The sequence below is a fragment of the Dipodomys ordii genome, unplaced genomic scaffold (assembly GCF_000151885.1).
Source record: "Dipodomys ordii isolate 6190 unplaced genomic scaffold, Dord_2.0 Scaffold1000000619, whole genome shotgun sequence".
NCBI lineage: Eukaryota > Metazoa > Chordata > Mammalia > Rodentia > Heteromyidae > Dipodomys > Dipodomys ordii.
The window spans coordinates 167,305-186,080 of NW_012284236.1; positions in this window are offsets into that span (position 1 = coordinate 167,305).

Below are 18,776 nucleotides of genomic sequence, written 5' to 3' on the forward strand. Positions count from 1 at the left end.
ACAGTGGCCTTTAGATCCCCCCTCAGCTGAGGTCCTCTGGTGCCTGGGGGATGGGCCCCAGCTGCTTGACTTCCTGGGAAATCTCAGCCTGAACTTAAATCCTAATTTATATCGCTGGGAAGGTAATTTATACACTCATGTAAATTCCTTTTTACTGCTGAGTTTTGAGTAACAGGTGTGTAATTATTTCCAGCTCGCCTTTCAAGACAATTCTAAACCGCGGGCTGTTAAGACCTTAATATTCTTCAGGGTTGCCAGGGATGGTATTTTTCCTGGATCAAATTCATCCCCCCTATTGGGGCTGACATTATTGGGTTACAGATTTTGCTTCAGGAGGCTGGAAGGCTTAGCCGTGTGTGTGTGTGTGTGTGTGTGTGTGTGTGTGTGTGTGTTGGGGCTGACATTATTGGGTTACAGATTTTGCTTCAAGAGGCTGGAAGGCTTAGCCATGTGTGTGTGTGTGTTGGGGCTGACATTATTGGGTTACAGATTTTGCTTCAGGAGGCTGGAAGGCTTAGCCGTGTGTGTGTGTGTGTGTGTGTGTGTGTGTGTGTGTGTGTTGGGGCTGACATTATTGGGTTACAGATTTTGCTTCAGGAGGCTGGAAGGCTTAGCCGTGTGTGTGTGTGTGTGTGTGTTGGGGCTGACATTATTGGGTTACAGATTTTGCTTCAGGAGGCTGGAAGGCTTAGCCGTGTGTGTGTGTGTGTGTGTGTGTGTGTGTGTGTGTGTGTGTAGAGGAGGTGAACAGCCAAGGCTGGCCCTGGCCCTGTGTGTGTTGCTATTTTTTATTTTTGCAGCCTGGTCTCTTCTTTATTGAGTCATGGATATTCCTTGCAGACCTACTATGAGCAAAGTTCTACGAGGATTGCATAACAAGTGCAGCAGCTAATGAACCTTAGGGAAGATTAGTTGTGGGCGGGGAGGGATGGGAACGAGTCCTGAGGCTTGAACTCAGGGCCTGGGCACTGTCCCTGCAGCTCCTAGCCTGGCTGACCCTGGCTGATGCCTTCGCCTTGGGCTTCAGGGTTCTCAGCCGGTAGTTGAAATGATATGGGCCCAGACAGTTGGTGTCCAGCCCTGCCCCACTTCCCAGGAGCACTGGGGTGTGGGGCGTGGATGCTTGCCAAGGCAGCCCAGCTGGCTTCTTGACACCAGCTCTGCAGTGGGCTGGGCTTGGGCCACATGACCCAGGTGCCCCTTGGGGAGGCTGGGCAAGGCCTGAGTCCCAGTCCTGAAAAGGCCCAGGGCTGACAGCTTGGCCAGCAGCCCCACACCATGGGCAGGCAGTGGAACCTGTAAGAGGCACAGCCTAGAGGCGGAAGTGATGGTATTGGGAAAATGGCCTAGAGACCCCATGCATTTGAGTCGTGGCCTAGAGGGAGGAAGTAAGAGCATTGGGGTCTAGAGAAGAAAGTAAGGCCATAGGGGTGTGGCCTAGAGAAGGAAGGCTAATGGGGGCATGGTCCACAGGGAGGAAGTGAGGTCATTGAAACTTGGCCGCGCAGGGGCTGTTAGGAGCCTGGCCCTGCTTTTCCTCTGTCTGTCTCCAGTGGGGGTGAAGCCATTTTGCCCCACCTGGTGATCTCCACCACGGTGTTCTCCCCCTCCACAACCCAAAGCAACAGGGCCAAGTGGGCCAGAACAAAAAGAAACCTTTCATCCTGTAGGCCAATTGCCTCAGGTGTTATGTTACAGATGGGAGACTGAGGAGCATGTGGGATAGCATTGGATCAGGGTGTGTTTTGGGATACGCACACGCATACATACAACATGCAAGCACACGCAAACACATGCATGCACACACAAGCATGCACACATGCACATGAGCATATACACATCCATATACACATGTGCAGACACAAACACACATACAGTTCATGCACACACACATGTACACACACACATGGAGGCTTGTTTCCTCCCGCCCCTCCCCCCATTTCCATGTCTCCCTTCAGCTCCTTGTCGGTTGCATTATCAGGAACTGTTTGATAAAGGAACTCTGTTGGATGATGACAAAAATTGATTTCCAATTCCCTGCAGAATGAGTTCATCATCACAGTGGCATGGGCAATTTAGCTTAGACTCCAGGCCTGCCTGGGATTATAGCTCACACTGACAGCTTCCCTGTCAAGCCCCAGGTGGATTTTGACAGGGAGGGGAAAGAGACATTCTCAGAGGGGTTTGTGTGGGCGTGTGGCCAAAAGGGCATGGCTGCTTCAGGGTCCCTCTGAGGCCACTGGTGGGAAGTAGTCTCCCAGGCTGCCTTCCATGGAGCTGTGGGAAGTTCAGTCCTGCTCAGCTTGATCACTCAAATGTGCAGCTGAGAGAGAAAGGATCAGTTTCTCCGGTTTAGGAAGCCCTCAGATGGTGTCCGTGGAGGGTTAAAGGAGGTTTTCAGGAGTTTGGGAAGTGGCCTGCATGGGCTGGGCCACTGACTATGACAGGCCAGCTGATTGGTTGAGACCCCATCTCAAAGATAATTGGAGTGAAGAGAGCTTGGGTGTGGCATGAGGCCCTAAGTACAACCTCAGTATGGCCCGCAAGACATTTCAGACAAGCCCCTTTAAATGTGTGTGTGTGTGTGTGTGTGTGTGTGTGTGTGTGTGATTCTGCTGGCCCTGGTGCCCTGTAATCCTAGCTATTCAGGAGGCTGAGATCTGAGGATCGAAGTTCAAAGCCATCCTGGGCAGGTAAATCCATGAAGTTCTTATCTCCAAATAACCACCTAAAAGCCAGAAGTGGAGCTGTGGCTCAGGTGGTAGAACACTAACCTTGAGCAAAAAAAGTGAAGGGATAGCACCCAGGCTCTGAGTTCAAGCCCAAGGACCAGCCAAAAAGAAAGAAAAATGACTAATTCTCATTGTGCATCAAGTGACAGTTGCTTCAAAGCCACTTTTGTTGGGCCCACAAATGAACTAAAAGTGGGGGCAGAGTCTCATACCTCTAACTCATGTTGTATGTGTCTCTGCTCTGAACCACTTTTCCAGCCATTGCTTTGCAATCACTTTAGGGTTCAGGAAGGACCAGACAAATGGATAATTTCTTAATGACAAGGGATGAAGCCACCACTGAGGGCCCGCAGAGCCCCTCAGGACAGATCACCCCACAGGACACAGGATATGCTCATCCTGACCAGCTGAGACAGCCATCATGCCTCTCCAGAATCCACCAGAAACAAGGACCAGAATGATCACCACCTAGGCCACACAGGGACTGGTGGCCATTTTAACTTGGCATACCTTTGTCCTCAAGTCTCCTTATTTTTTATTTTTTGCCAGTCTTGGGGCTTGAACTCAGGGCCTGGGCACTGTCCCGGAGCTTCTTTTGCTAGTGTACTATAACTTGAGCCACAGCACTGCTTTTTTTTCTGTGTATGTGGTACTGAGGAATCAAGCCCAGGGCTTCATGCATGCTAGGCAAGCACCCTACCACTAAGCCACATTCCCAGCCAAGTCTCCTTATTTAACCGAAGGCAAATGTCTGTACCCCAAAGATAGCTGAAGATGTGCCCAAGAAGTTTTCCACCCCATGGCCACCATGGAAGAATTGTCCTTTACATGCCCCTCACCGTGTCCCTTTATTTGGAGTGGAGCTCTTGGGGTTTGGATCTGGGGTGTAAAACACTGGTTTCCAGAGGACAGCTAGCCCAAACCAATCAATGGGTGGGTGGGTGGATTGGTGGTGATAGGCTCCCATCTTAGTAGCCAAGGTAGTGTGGTTGTGCCACCTTATTTACACTGATTAGATAGATGCATGATTGGAGATTACCACATAAATAGATACTATGATTGTAGCACCCAACATTCAACAGTTGGTACTCCTTGTAACAAACTCCCTGCCCGTGATGCATGGGGTGAACATCTGCTTGGATCCCTCCCATCCTGCCACATGTGCCGAGCTCTGGGGGCAGTGAGCAGTGTCAGTGTCTGTCTGTCTCAGGAGAGCCAAATTCCTATCTCCACCTCCCTAGTGGCTGGAATTGCAAAATTACAGGATATGTACATATATATATATACACACACATATATATGTATGTGCCATATACATATTTATGTATACACACACACACACACACACACACACACACACACACACACACACACACACACACACACATATATATGTGCGTATTTGAGCTTCAGTTTGTGGGAACAGCCAAGACCAGTTACTGGATGATGGAAGAGTTGTGCTGGTGGCAGGGCACCTATGGCACCTTCTTTCTCCTGTGGCCAGAAATTCCCAGGGGCTGAGACCCCTACTGGACTGTCACTTGGAGCCACTGCTGGTCTCCTTCCCATGGGGGATTCTGCAGGATGTTGTGCCCCTTGGTATGTGCGTAGGGATGGGAGTCATGCTGTGGTCTCCTGCCACTCATTTATGCTCCTCTGGAGCCTCCTTTCCCAGTGTGGAGGAGAGCCTGAGAGAACTGAAGTCAAAGGCACTTGTACTAATGGCATAATTTCTCTCTGAAACCATTTGCAAAGTAATTATAGACTATTGTTAGGTTGATCTAGCTTTTTTTTTATATCCCCACTAAGTAATGAAGCTTTGCTTGGGGTGATGGGGTGGGGAGAAATCATACTCACACACACACAGTTAGACAGAACAGAGGTGCACTCTTTGCCACCGTTTTCTTTTCTACCTGCTTTAATGCAATAGCAGAGATGAAACAACACCTTCCCCCTCCCCCCCCCAGTCCCAAGCCAGCGGGTGAGTGAATGAGCCCCTGGGGACCTCTGTGTTCTTAGCCCTGCTAAGGGACATTTTTGGTATTAAGATGCACTTTCAAGAAACAGCAGCTGGAGAATTTGCTGAGACTGGCAGTTCCTGTAAGGACAGGAGGTCCTTGAGGCCCCTTGGTTAGAGTAATGAAACCCAGGAATTTTCCAAGTGGCTCTCTTGAGACTCTCCCTCCCCCACCAGGGGGCTTCCTTCTTCCTCTGCTCCCCATCCTTCTATGCCCTGAAATCCTGTCCTTCATTTGCTAGCTGCTCACAGCAAGCTAATGGAGACACATAGTACAGTATTCACATTTAAAACATGGTTATTAGTGCTCCATTAGGATAAATGTGGTCTGTGGAAAACCAGCCCATGCATTTCGGTGTCCACTTAGTGTATCCATTGTGCCCCGATGGGGTCCTCGGAGCCACTGCCTGGGGAGAAGGGGTGAGCTCTGCCCAGAAGAAACTCCATGTGCAGGGGTTGGTGATGGGAACCAGGGTCACACAGGGGGGCTGAGACTGGGGTGAGCTTGGTGGTCAGAGCCCATGGCTGCAAACAGCTATCAAGGAAGATGGTCACCTGTTGGGGAATCAGAAGTGCTCGGACTGACCCATGGCAGTGGGTCAGGAGTTAGGAGAGTGTGGCCATGGAGTGACAATGGGTATAGAGCTGGAGCACCGTGACCATGGCAGTGGGTAGGGATCATCCTTCACAATGACCAGCAGGGCCCTGGCTCCTCACATCCAAAGAGCCAGGTGCAGCTGCTCATCACCTAACCTCTCTTGAGACCATGGATCACCACCTGACCTCTCCTAAGACCACGAACTTTCAGTCCACTTCTGAAGCCACCTTTGGCCAGTTCTGAATGCACTGGTGACCAGGCCCTGCTTTCCCTCTGCTCACCTCCTCTCCTACCACCCTGATTCTTTCTGTTGAACCTAAAGCAAACATCTCTCTCCAAAGATGGCCGAAGACATACAGAAGAGCTGTCATCTATTACCTGACACAGACATCCCTTTTCTCCCCTTTGCTACATGTCTTTATTTGGCTCAAAGGAACTAGTGGCCCTATGGAATGTGGGACCCCTGGCTCTGGTTTAAGCACTGTGTGACCTTGGGAGATCCAGGGTCCTAAGTGACCTTCATACTTTATCCTTTCTCCTCCCTGGGAGCTCACAGAGCTGCTTGCTGATGATGCTAGAATGGGCTCAGCCTGTCTCACTGCTTATGGTGACCCATCCTGAGGGAAGGGGGGGAGGCAGGGCTGTGCTTGATAGCACTCACCAGAAATCCTAGCACTTGCAAGGCTGAGGCAGGAAGATCAAGAGCTCTAGGACAGTCTGGGCTATTTATAAAAGTCTGAAACATCCTTCTTATGTCAGGGAGTCAGCTGAGCCTGCCTCTGGTCTGAACTATACAGGATCCCTCAGTCACTGGAGCTTTCCTCCTCCTCCTGCTCCTCCTCCTCACCTCCCTTCTCCTGCTCTTTGTCCTCTTCCTCTTCTTCCTCCTCCTTCTTCGTGCCAGTCCTGGTGCTTGAATACAAGGCCTGGGTGCTGCCCCTTAGTTATTTTTTTTCATTTGGTCAAGGATGATGCTCTACCACTTGAGGCACAGTTCTACTTTCAGCTTTTTTGGTGGTTAATTAGAGATAAGTGTCTCATGGACTTTCCTGCCTGGGCAGGCTTCAAACCATGATCCTCATATTAAAGTCTCCTGAGTAGCTGGGATTACAGGTGTGAGTCACAGGTGCCCTGGCTGTGTTTTGACATCTTAATGGAGTTGGTGGACGGGTACTAACTACTTTTCGTTCTGATTTCTGAGTTTGACACTTTTAATATTTATTAAAAATGATACGATTTTCTTGTTTCTGCATATCTCCTGCCTCAGGGGGTCTATTTGCATTTGTAAAGTTTCAGAGTCCTTGGCAGGTTTCTTCCATTTTGAAATAAGGTGCCAGGACCGTTGTTGCCCTATGTAAGTACCACATGTAGCCTCAGCTCTGAGTTATGACTCAACAGCTCCATAAGGAGTAGAAACAATTTATAATGATGAGATTTATCATGGAGATAAATGGCTACCACTTGTTAATGATGAGATTGATTGCTGTAAAATTTATCTGCTCAGTGTCTTTTGTTAGTAAGGCCAGGGAGATTGCACAACTCTTTTTTTTTTTTGTCGGTCGTGGGGCTTGAACTCTGGGCCTGGGCGCTGTCCCTCAGCTCTTCAGCTCAAGGCAAGCACTCTACCACTTGAGCTACAGCGCCACTTCCGGTTTTCTGGTGGTTTATTGGAGATAGGAGTCTCACGGTCTTTCCTGCCAGGGCTGGCTTTGAACCGCGATCCTCAGATCTCAGCCTCCTGAGTAGTTAGGATTACAGGCGTGAGCCACCAGCGCCTGGCTAAGATTGCACAACTCTTAATCCCTTCTCAAGAAATCAAGCTGTCCCCTATCCTCAGTGAGGAGCCCAGGGGAGATGTCCAGGAAGAACATGCATCGATCAAGACTTTCCAAGGGTACCTTAAGTTATTATTATTATATTTTGGTGGTACTAGGATTTGAACAGGGCCTCGCCTACTCAGCAGATGCTTTACTTGAGGCATGTCCCAGTTCTTACTGCTTAGGTTAAGGATGGGGTGTTTATTTTGAAATAGGGTCTCATGTTGCCAGGGCTGGTGTGAACTTCCTATTTGTATGATACTCCCACATGCATAGCTGCCACTACAACCTGCTTATTGATTGCAATTGTGTAAGTGTGTGTGTATCTGAGCTAGCTTTAAATTGTGAGCCTCCTGATCCCTGTCTTTCAAGTAGGAGCCAGATCCCACCCAGCTGTGACATCCTGGATGGAAGAACCCATTGGTAGAGTCAGAGCCCTCACAATCCAATCACTTATCAAGGTCCCACCTCCTGACAGTTCATTCAGCTATGATGTCTGGTGGATGAGCCCATTGGTGGAGTCAGAACCTCTATGACCCAATCATCTCTCTCATCTCCAGATGGCAGCAAGCTTTCAACCCAGGAGCCTTTGGACCCTATTCATGCTTCCCAGATGAAGAAGATGACATAAAGGGATGGCAGAGATGTCTGGTTGCAGTCTTAATGGACCAGTTGATCAAATCAAGAGGACAGCAGAGATAGGGACTCAGAGCTCTAAACCCAAGGAGTGGAAGGATCTATCCTGGAACCATCCACTAACAGATTTTGGCTGAGTGAGAAGTTAATGTCTGCAGTGCCTAGCTGCTTTTATTGGGGATAGAATCATGCATTTGGGGCTGTAACGGAGGTGGGGGAACCTATGGAAGATGAGGCATAGAAAACATGCCACCTGCACATTGCAAAGTTCGGGCCAATGGCTCCTCTTTCTCCTCTTACTGAGAGTCAGCCTTTGGACGGTCGGCTGGGGAAGGAATATCCAGTGTCACCAAAAGGCCAGAAAATCCCCAAGCCAAATCTCCTCTATCAGGCTGATTATTTTTCTTCCCATAACTAGTAGCAGGTATTTGGCTGTGTCCATTAAAAGCCATTTCATGTTCCCTTGACAAAGGAGATTTTTATTTAGTGCTGTAAGATCAATAATGAAGCATCTCATGTGAACTATTAAAATGGGAAATGTTTGCTGGGCTGACAATTGTGCTATCAACACATACCGAGTAATACATTGAGGACAGCCAAATGGACCAATAGCTCTTATGGAAAAGGCTTAGCAGGGCACCCTGGCTGGGACGCACCTGCCGTGCTGGCCTTGGGGGCTGCATTTGGAAGAGTCCTCCATAGATCCCCAGCAGTCCTCCATCTCAAGTGGGGTGGGACATGGCTTTGGCTGCCTGAGCTGTTCACACACATGTTTTCCATGTGGTGGAGAGCTGTGTAGAATAAACTCCTCTCCTTGCCTTCTCAGGGAGGCCTAGAGCAGTTTCACTCTGGACTGCAGTGTCCATCTTGGCCCATGACCCTAGACAGGATGTCCTGCCTTCCTACCCCTGTGCTCAGTGCCTGGGACTCCAGACCTGCAGACCCTCTGCCCCCTTACTTCCCACCAGTCTGTCATTGACTTGGCTCTGAGTCTATAGGTTTTGTCTCCTAATTCTTAATAGAATGTTTCCAGGACTTTTCCTCCACTTCTGTCTACTGAACACCATTTTTTGTAAACCCTCTTCTCTATCCTCCTCATCACCACTCCCACATCCCCTCCCTCCTCTCCCAGTGATAGGGCTTGAGAAGTCCTAGCCCTGATTGTTTGGTCAACTTGACTGGATGGAGAGACTTGGGGGAGACTGGGGAGGCTCACTTCTGCCCATGTCAATGATGGATTTTGAAATGATCCAATCATATCAGGGTGATGATCGTGAATGGATTCATCAGATCATGATGTGATCAGTGTACATCTGATCATCAGTGGATTCATCAGATCATGATATGATCAGACCGTTGGGAGCTGGTGGAAATGCTGGGGTCTGGATGGAGGAAGTGGGTGGCTGGGAATGTCTCCTTGGAAGCTGTATTTTGCCTGGCCACTTCCTGTTAGTCCCACTGAAAGACAACCTATGAGGAAGCTGAGACAATAGCAAATCAAAACCTGGCAGGGCTTCTGGGATCATTTAACCCCTCACTCCAGAACTGGGATGGGAAGAGCAAGAAACACAGGTGTGAGCTCCTTCACGCCAAGGCGCCAGCATATGCCTGCCTGTCGCTGGAGGTATTTTTTAGACACAATCTCATGGGGAAGGCAGCCTGTGCAGTCAGCCACAGAATCTGCCTCCCAACGTGAGTGCAGCCTCTTTTCCACTCTGAGAGCAGCTGACAAGCCAGAGGAAATGGTTTCCACTTGTCACCAAACTTAAGGTCAGGGAGGTGGTACCCTCATCCAACACCCATTGTCTCTGCTCAGAAAGCTCTCCGTACATCTTCAGTAGGTGCTCCAAAGAGACACCATGCCACAGGCATGACCATGTCTGCATCCTACCTACCCATATCTGCAAACAGCTAGGTACAAATAAAATAAAAAACACCTGGAGAGAGACAAGCTGAACAACATGGATGGGAGGGCCAAGAGGAGACCGGAAGTGAGTCATTAAGAATGTGGACCAGGTCTGGGAAGGTGGCTCAGTGGTAGAGCGCTTGCCTTGCATGCCTGAGGCCCTGGGTTCGATTCCCAGCACCACATAAGCAAAAAGAAAAAAAAGCCGGAAGTGGAGCTGTGGCTCAAGTGGTAGAGCGCTAGCCTTGAGCTGAAGAGCTGAGGGACAGCGCCCAGGCCCAGAGTTCAGGCCCCACGACTGGACCCCCAAAAAAAAAAGAATGTGGACCAAACTCTGCAAGTTTTCAAAGGCATGTGGCTCAGGAAGAGTGGGTGAAGACCTGTGGCCTATTTAGATGTGCTTTAAATGTAGCTGTTCCTCCCATTCACTCCAAGCTTCAAATCTTTACCATGAGAAACACAACAGAAAACTACCCAGACTCATTAACATGCAATCAACTGGGAAGCAAAGACATGCTCTTTGCCTTTGCAAACAGGTGAAACATAAGCTGGCATATTCTTTTCCAATCTGAAGAATTTTTCCTTCACACACAAACTAGCCATGAAATATGTATGGGGACAATTCTGTACACACACAAAAAGCCTCGATTGAATTTATGGGCAAATTCCAAGGAATAGTAGGTCAAATGATCAAATAAGGGAAATAATGTTAAAAACAAATATCCCCAAACACATACCACCTTTCCTAAAGTTTCACATACTCTTGTCATAGGGATGAGGATGAATGCAAATACTGCAATATTACAAGTGAAATGGATTAAAATCAGCTGTTGTCAGATTGGGGTGTTGTAAATGTGATCTATAAGGAATTGCTAAGAGGAAGTTATACAACATGGATTATTTCCAACTCCAGAAATAAGCAACTTGGGTTTTGATTTTTCCTTTCAGGGCAGACACAGTTCACCCTTTCACATTGTAAATCTCACTAGGGCTGAATAATGCTCTCACAAGAACTGACAAAGAAAGAATCATTCATGTCAGACCAAAAGGCTTCCTTCTGTCTGCTCCATGCGGCTTTCTTCCAATAGGCCAACAGGAATGTAAAATCTTGTTCTCACCTATCCATCATGCTCACCCCATCTTTCAATTAATGACACTGCAATCAGATCGATAGAATGCAATAAGACCTTTGCATTTCTATACCTAGTAATTTGCTGAGTAACTCCAGCCATAAAACGTGACTTGGGGGGAAAAAAACCTCAAGGAAAATGAATTTTCTCTTGATGTAGCAAGCAATGACTCTGACCATATGCCTAGGTTCTTCCTTCAGGCCAGGCTCATTAGCATGCAATGACGGGATGCACCTGGGGAAGCAGGATACTGTCCATGTGGGAGAGCCCCCCCCACGCCAACACATGTCTGGTCAACTGGGTCATTTCTCAGGATTGGGGAGCACACTTCCTGGAAATGCGCATTAGAGCATCTGGGAGGAAAGCCATTGTTCTCTTCCTCAGCCATTCCTGAACTAGCTCTTGATGGTCTGTGGCATTCTGTCTGCACAGAGGAAGTGGGGAGCGGTGCTGAGTTTAGCTACACTATCAAGTACTGCTGGAGCTAGGGGTTCTGCAGAGTAACAGACATGCCAGCCCCACCATGTGTGAATTGTCTGTGTTGAACTCCGCCACCGCGCGCACTGGGATGGTAAAGGATGAGTTCTCTGTGGTGGGCCTGATGCACAGGAGGCTGGTATAAGATGTCCCCTGTCCTCCAGCACTTCTTCATTTTGGTGTTTCTGGAGCTTTCAAACAACAACTTTAATTCTGAGAAGTAAAATCTTTCTACTACATTGATTCGATAATACAGTTTGGCCCACCACTAGATAACAGAATGAATATTGGTTATATTGCCCAATGTACCAGTGTTTAAATATCAATTCAATCATACACTAAATTAGCACTTTCTTTTCGCTGGGTCTGGGGCTTGCAGTCAGGGCCTGGGCACCGTCCCTGAACTCTTTTAGGCTGGTGCTCTACCACTTGAGCCACAGCTCTACTTCTGGAATCTGGATAAGAGTCTCATAGACTTTCCTACCAGAGCTGGCTTCAAACTGTGATCCTTATATCTCAGCCTCCTGAGTAACTAGGATTATAAGTGTGAGCCACCAGCACCAAACATTAATTAGCACCTTTGAAATTCATATTTGATTGAATGGTTCATTATTCAATTGATGGCTTTGCTAGGCTGGAGATTTAACCCATACTAAGCAAGCACTCTACCACTTGTTTGACATAAGGTCTTCCCTAAGCTTACCTAAGCTAGCCTCAAGCTCACCATTTCCTGCTTCTGCCTCCTAGATTGCTGAGATTACACACATGTACCACCACACTCTTGATGAACCTTGAGTATTTTACTAGTAAGGAAGGGATATGCTTACCTCAAAAGCTACTATGAAGGTTGAAAGAGAGAATGCATATAAAAATATCATGTAATGGCTAGCCCTTTCCTCTTCCAATTCTTAGATTTCCACATATAAACCAGCAATTAAAAAAAAAGGTAACCAAACCATGCTTCTTAAATGAGATGCTGCATATAGAACACAATGATCAGTCCAGCACTATACAACCAAAGGGTAGCATCACTATTGCCATACACAGCCAGCAATGTTTCAAAGGCTGAGTGCACCAAGGCTCCAGGAGTGACCATGATGTCCTGCATTCAATCCTAAGTTCCACTTAGCTCTGATCACAGCATTTGTAGAAGACATTAAGGATGAAGACTATGGCCCATGACAAATCACATATCTCAGATCCACATAGGAAATAAATATCCATGGGACCTGGGACAGACAGGCCATGGACAGTCATATCAACATGCCTTCCCATGAATCCCAACATTTAGACTGTACAAAACGTGAGGACTTAAGTTCTGCCATGGAACTATAAGAAGAAATCGAGAATGTGCCATGTGCTGTGGAGGCCCTGGCCACTTGGGGTTTCCTCCACCAGGGGTGGGGAGCTAAGTGTCCACTTCATAAGCACGTGTCCCTCCATGACACAGCCCCCAAGAGCAGGACAGGTGGGATGTAGAGAAAAGGAATTTTTCTACAGTGAAAAAAGTTAAATCATACAATGAAAATGATTGCACAGCATGACGTGAGAAAAACAATGCTACTCTTGCCATCACGTTTATGGTAATTGGTGTTTGACATCTGTACCACCAGAAGCATTTTAAAGGACTCTTTTTATTGTTTTGTCATAATGATCATTACCTAATGAAATGAGACAATGCATGAGAGAGCTTAAAATAATCACCACAAAATACCATGCTTTATGAAGACATCAAGTTCATTACCTATGCGTGGTTGATAGAAAACACGGGGAGGCTTTTAGAAACTGAAAACGTATTAAGTCCGCCCGTGATGTGGAGAGGGTGTCTGCCATGCTCTCGGGGAGAGAAGAGCAGCTCCCACTCACGGGCTGTGTGCACCTTGCCAGGTAATCTGTGCCATGCGAAGTTTTGTGTCTCACAACCCCTCAGTCTTCACAGCACCCCTCTGCGGTAGGCGCCACTGTCACCATCACTGTTTTTGCAGATGAAGAGATGGACGCCCTGAGAGGTCAGGTGAGTTGTCCAGGATCACAAAGCCAGCATGCAACGGGGCCAATGTCAAATCCAGACAATGGACACCCAAACTGGGCATCCATGCCTGAGTGACTGGTCATCCTCATCTCCCTCTCAAGTTCCTTAGATCCTTATTAAACTGAACTTCAGTACAGAGTGCTGATGAATTATGCCACATGGCCTGTGAATGGACTGTGGGAAGAAGAGAGTCTACAGAGCCAAGCCACCAAAGGCAGCCATGTGAGTTCATTCATTCATTTGGGAATTATCTCTCTCTAGGAGTGGTCATTTTCCTAGCATCATCCCCACCTGTTTATCATTTCACTATCATAACATGTGGCTGCATCCAACCTTCCCAAGGGCCACATGTTCCATCTAGTGCTCGGGTTTAAATTCTCTGTAGCAAACGGAAGCTTGAGGAATTTTCAAGTTCATCTCCACGTGGGCTGCAAGACGGACCTACCCAGCTGTCTAATGATTGTGCAGGTTCTCTGCTGGCTTTGAGTATGCTAAGACAGATGTGTAGACTTGCTGGGTCTCAGGGTTGGCCACACTGGCAAAGGCGCTGAAATTGAATTTTAAAGGGTTGTGGTTGGGGCATAAGATCCCACCTTGAGACAACCAGGAAAGCGAGGAGTCAAAGGGGTTAATCAAATCAAAATCTGCAGGTGGGAGTTCAGGCTGACAAGAGCACCTACAAATTCAAGTGTGACGCGCCCAGAGAAAGCTGGGGCTCACCTTCAATGAGCCGGTGAAATGAGAAGCAAAGCACTTGCAATAGAGAAAGGTGGATTGCTTGGAGGCAGAGGGGCAATGCTGTGCATGCAGGGACAAGTGGCCAGTGCACGGATGCTCAGCCAGGGTCGTGGTCAAAGCCCACAGATGCACCTGGGCATTTTGTTTGCAGAAATTCAACTGGGGTTTACATTTCCATAATACTATACAAGTTAGCTTATCATAAGCAGCCCTGCCATCCCCTTTTTCATGGGCACAAAGGTAGAATTTGGACTGAGCTACACTGAGGACACTTGTCTCCATTCGTCACCCCCTTGGCAGTGCAGACACCAGGTAGGAAGAGTGACAACTAAAGCCCCCCACTTACCAGAAATGGGGAAGGGTGGGTGTGGAAAGCAGGCCAATTGGACCAAACAACACGGTCAAGGCAAGAACACTTCCCCCTATCCAATGACAGAACAACACACCACCAACCACCACTTCCCACAAGGCATCCATGTGCCATGCAGCCTTCCACTGCAGCCCACACCGCACTTTGAATCAGGATATCCACTGTACTGGGCTGGGGGGGAGGCCCCACAATGTGGAGTGGCTGGGAAGGTGGCCCCTATTGCAAGCTGATCACATCTATTTTGGGGGGAGGGAGGGGTCCGGTAGTGGGGCCTGAACTCTGGGCCTGGGCACTGTCCCTCAGCTCTTCAGCTCAAGGCTAGCACCTACCACTTCAGCCACAGCGCCACTTCCAGCTTTTTTCTTTTTGCTTATGTGGTGCTGAGGAATCGAACCCAGGGCCTCATGCATGCAAGGGAAGCACTCTACTACTGAGCCACCTTCCCAGCCCTAGCTGATCACATCTTGAACCTATCAAGGCCAATAACTGGCTCTGTGCTCTTCAATAGCTTTCAGTACCTATTGGAGCCTGTAAAGTGGCATTGAAATGGAATTCACCCCCTGGCTCATTGTAACAACGCAAACAGAGAACACCTCTGGACTGTACACAGCCCTGAGGAGCCCTGAGGTGTGTGCAGAATTCACGTACATGTTAGCCTGTGTTAGAGACAACCTAGGGAGTGGACCAAGCCTGCGCCCCTGCACCAGTCCCATCCTCTCTCCTCTGGAAGATGGCCGTGTTCACGGGGTTGCCCTGCAGAAGGTTGTCATGATGATCAAAGGAAACAATATCCTTGGAAACCCAGAGGTGTATGGCTCATTTTAGTGCCCAGAATGTGAAGCTAAACCCTTAGGTCAAAAGTCCACCAAAGAAAAAGAAAAACACAGAATAAGTAGGAGTTTCTTTCCCTTAGGTGTGCGCTTTAATGGGAGTTGGTGTGCTGAGTTCAGTTTCTCCTCCTTAATGGTTTAGAAGTCTGTGCTGCCATGCCACAGAGCTGGGACCATGCTGGAGCCATCCGCCTGTAACCCCAGCCCAGGTGCCCCTCTGATGCAGGGGTGTGGCAGCTCCAGGTGCTCTGGGTGCACACAGCGGGCTCAGGATGCCTCCCTTCAGGCATTCTCAATTGTTTTACATTCTGGAAGAACTGCATGAACTCTTCCAACAGCAATGATTTGTTCATTCTGAATACCAACAGACTAGGAGCAGAGGGCTCTGCCTGGGCAGACAGCTTTCAGAGAAACCACTTCTCCCCCCAGGGTTCCCTGGCTTTTCCATGCAATGATACCACAGTCATTTGCTACTCAAGGACAAAGGCTCCTCACCCCTTTTTTAGAAGAATCACGGACCTGAGCTTGCTGAGAAATGTCCTGACACTTGAGTGACACCACCAATTCTTTTGCTTTTAATTTGAAGGTTGTTTTTTTGTCAGTTGTGAGGCCTGAACTCTGGGCCTGGATGCTGTCCCTCAGCTCTTCAGCTTGAGACTAGAGCTCTACCACTTGAGGCACAGCACCACTTCTGGTTTTCTGGAAAATAAGATAAGAGTCTCATGCACTTTCCTGCCTGGGCTGGCTTTGAACCGCGATCTCAGCCTCCTGAATAGCTAGGGTGTGAGCCACAGCACCCAGCTTTAATTTGGCTTTTTCAGGTAATTCTCATAGTTTTATCCAAGTGATCTATGGACTGTGACCCTCTCATTACCTCTTCCTAAATAGCTGGGCTCCACCGGGGATACACCAGAACCTTTCCTAGAGCCCTTGTCCATTTAGGTTTCCAATATAAGTTTTGTGAAAATAACTGAAGCCCATTTCTTTTAGATGTCTTCTTTAGTTCAAATTTCTTACTATTTGCATGAGCCTACCCTCAAATTAGCTATGACAGCCACGATCTTTGATGTGCCACATAGACAGCTTTCAGGCTATAACCTAAAACATATGTTGCACAAAGGAATCTATTTCTTCATTGATGTCCTGAGTACAAGTAGACAGGCTAAGCAAATGCCTGTTGATGTGCTTTCCCCTCATCTTTTTCCTGCCTGGGTCAGCATCTGACCTTCAGCACATATAGGCTCCCCACAGTCTGCACAGCAGCATTGCTTCCTGGTCCTGCCTGTGGCCCCTTTGCCATAGCAGAACTAACTTGTAGCTTAAAGTCCAAAACCTGCCCAGGAACTCATCTCATAGAGGAGTTACCAGTAGGAGTCAGGGTAGGGTAGACCATGTTTCCTGAGTATATAATGGCTGCTGCTAATATTCTTTCTTGAAGAGGATGCTATAATATTGCTGAGAGTAGAGCCTCTATATCTGAGGAATTAGGATGTAGTTAGAAAAAAAGGGAGGAAAAGGACTCATAGGATTTAATTGATAAAAAGTGAATGTAAAGCTGGGAAGGTAGCTCAGTGGTAGAGTGTTTGCCTTGCATGCATGAGGCCATGGGTTCGATTCCTCAGTACTACATAAGCAGAAAAAGCCAGAAGTGGCTCAAGTGGTACAGCATTAGTCTTGAGCTGAAGAGCTGAGGGACAGTGCCCAGGCCCAGAGTTCAGGCCCCACAATGAAAAAAAAAAGGTGAATATAGTTTCCCTTTACTGAACTTGTACACTAATGACCTAGGGCAAAACTTAACCACTCTGCTTTGCTTTCTCTGTTTAGGAATTGGTGACTTTTGACTCACAATGAAACTGCAGAGCCTCAGTGAAATAATGGATGAGAAAGTGGAGTGCACACTCAGAGTGCAGCAGGAAAGCATGCATTCATTCAGAATTCGGGAAGTATACAGAACATAAGAACATTCACCCTTACTTGTGCATACTCAAGGAAATGATCCTCAGTTAAGATTTTTTTAAATAAAAAGACATTCTTTGAAAGTGTCAGGAAAATATTGAGGAAATATAGAGACAAGAGGAAGTGGGGGGTGGGGATTTAGCTTAGTGGAAGTGCACTTGCCTAACAGTAAGGTCCTCAGCTCTGAAAAAAAAAAGTTGTTTGATTGTCTCTGTCCCTGGATGTCAGCTTCCTGTTCCCCCTCAGGTGTAAGTAGCTCTATGGGCTTTGTCTTGGTGCCCCAGCCTTGCTTTGCAGAATTTCCACACATAGTATATGCAGTATGAACCTGTGTTGAGTCAACTTCATCTTAGAATTCCTCTATGCATCAGGACGTAGGGTATTATTGTTAGCTATGTGCTTACACACAATGGTCAGCTTTCTTAATCCCAGATGGGTCAGTGGATCAGAGACTGCTTATGAAAAATGCTCTTGACATATGCGGATTCTAAGATACATGTATTGCTCCTGCCAAAATGTTGTCCCTGCGCAGAAAATGAAAGGGACAGCATTCTGAAGGCACCTGCAAGGTTTCCTATTTGGTTTCTCCCTAGCTCTCAGTGGGCACTCCACAATCTGGTGACAAAAAGACTAGTGGTAATTCATGACAGAATCCCGAGCAAGCAGCCCATTTAAAGAGTCATGCAGCCCATGTCTTCCCTGGGTCTTCCAAGCACCCACTTCCCAGAGAAAAGCTTCTGTCCTCAGTCAAACGAGTGCCCTTTCTGCTTCAAGTATCATCCAAAGCTGCATTAATGAAACTGTGGTGGTGTTTGAAGACTATTCAATATAGATTTGCATGGCTATGACATGCCAAGCAATGTTCTAGAAAGACTGTGGTGGGAACCGAGTGTGCACACCAAACACAGACACACACATGCATGCACATACATACACATGTGTGTGCAGTAAATCCACAGAAGTGAATATGCAGTAATTAGTCATGAGAAGTGTTAAGGGAAAGGAAGTAAAGAGGAATCAAAACAGCGGTTGAAAGAGGTGATATTGATGAAGATATATTGTATTCCTAAACTGCTGTGTTAGATAGCAACTCCTTTGTATAACTCCTTAAAGATAATAAATAAAAAAATACATTGCTTTTAAAAGTAAAAGCAAAGAGTTGCCTGGCACTGTTATCTCACCCCTATACTCCTGACAACTCATGAGGCTGAGATCTAAGGGTCCTGTTCAAAGTCCTTGACAGATAAAGTCAGTGAGACTCAAGGGACTGAGCATCAGCCATAAACAAAAGAGCCAAACAAGCAAGAGGCCATAAGTTCAAGACTAAGCTCAAGCACAAAAAAGGGAAGAAAAAGAAGGGAGGGAAGGGAAGAAAGGAAGGAGTGAGCACTTATAAAAGGCAAGTTTACAGAAAAATAAAGAAGATGTTAAGTGTATATTCATATGGTTCCTCTATGGTGGATATGGTAATTACCATAATTGCTATAAATAATCTTTACAGAAGATAGACCAACTAACTAATGTGACAAATAAGCAG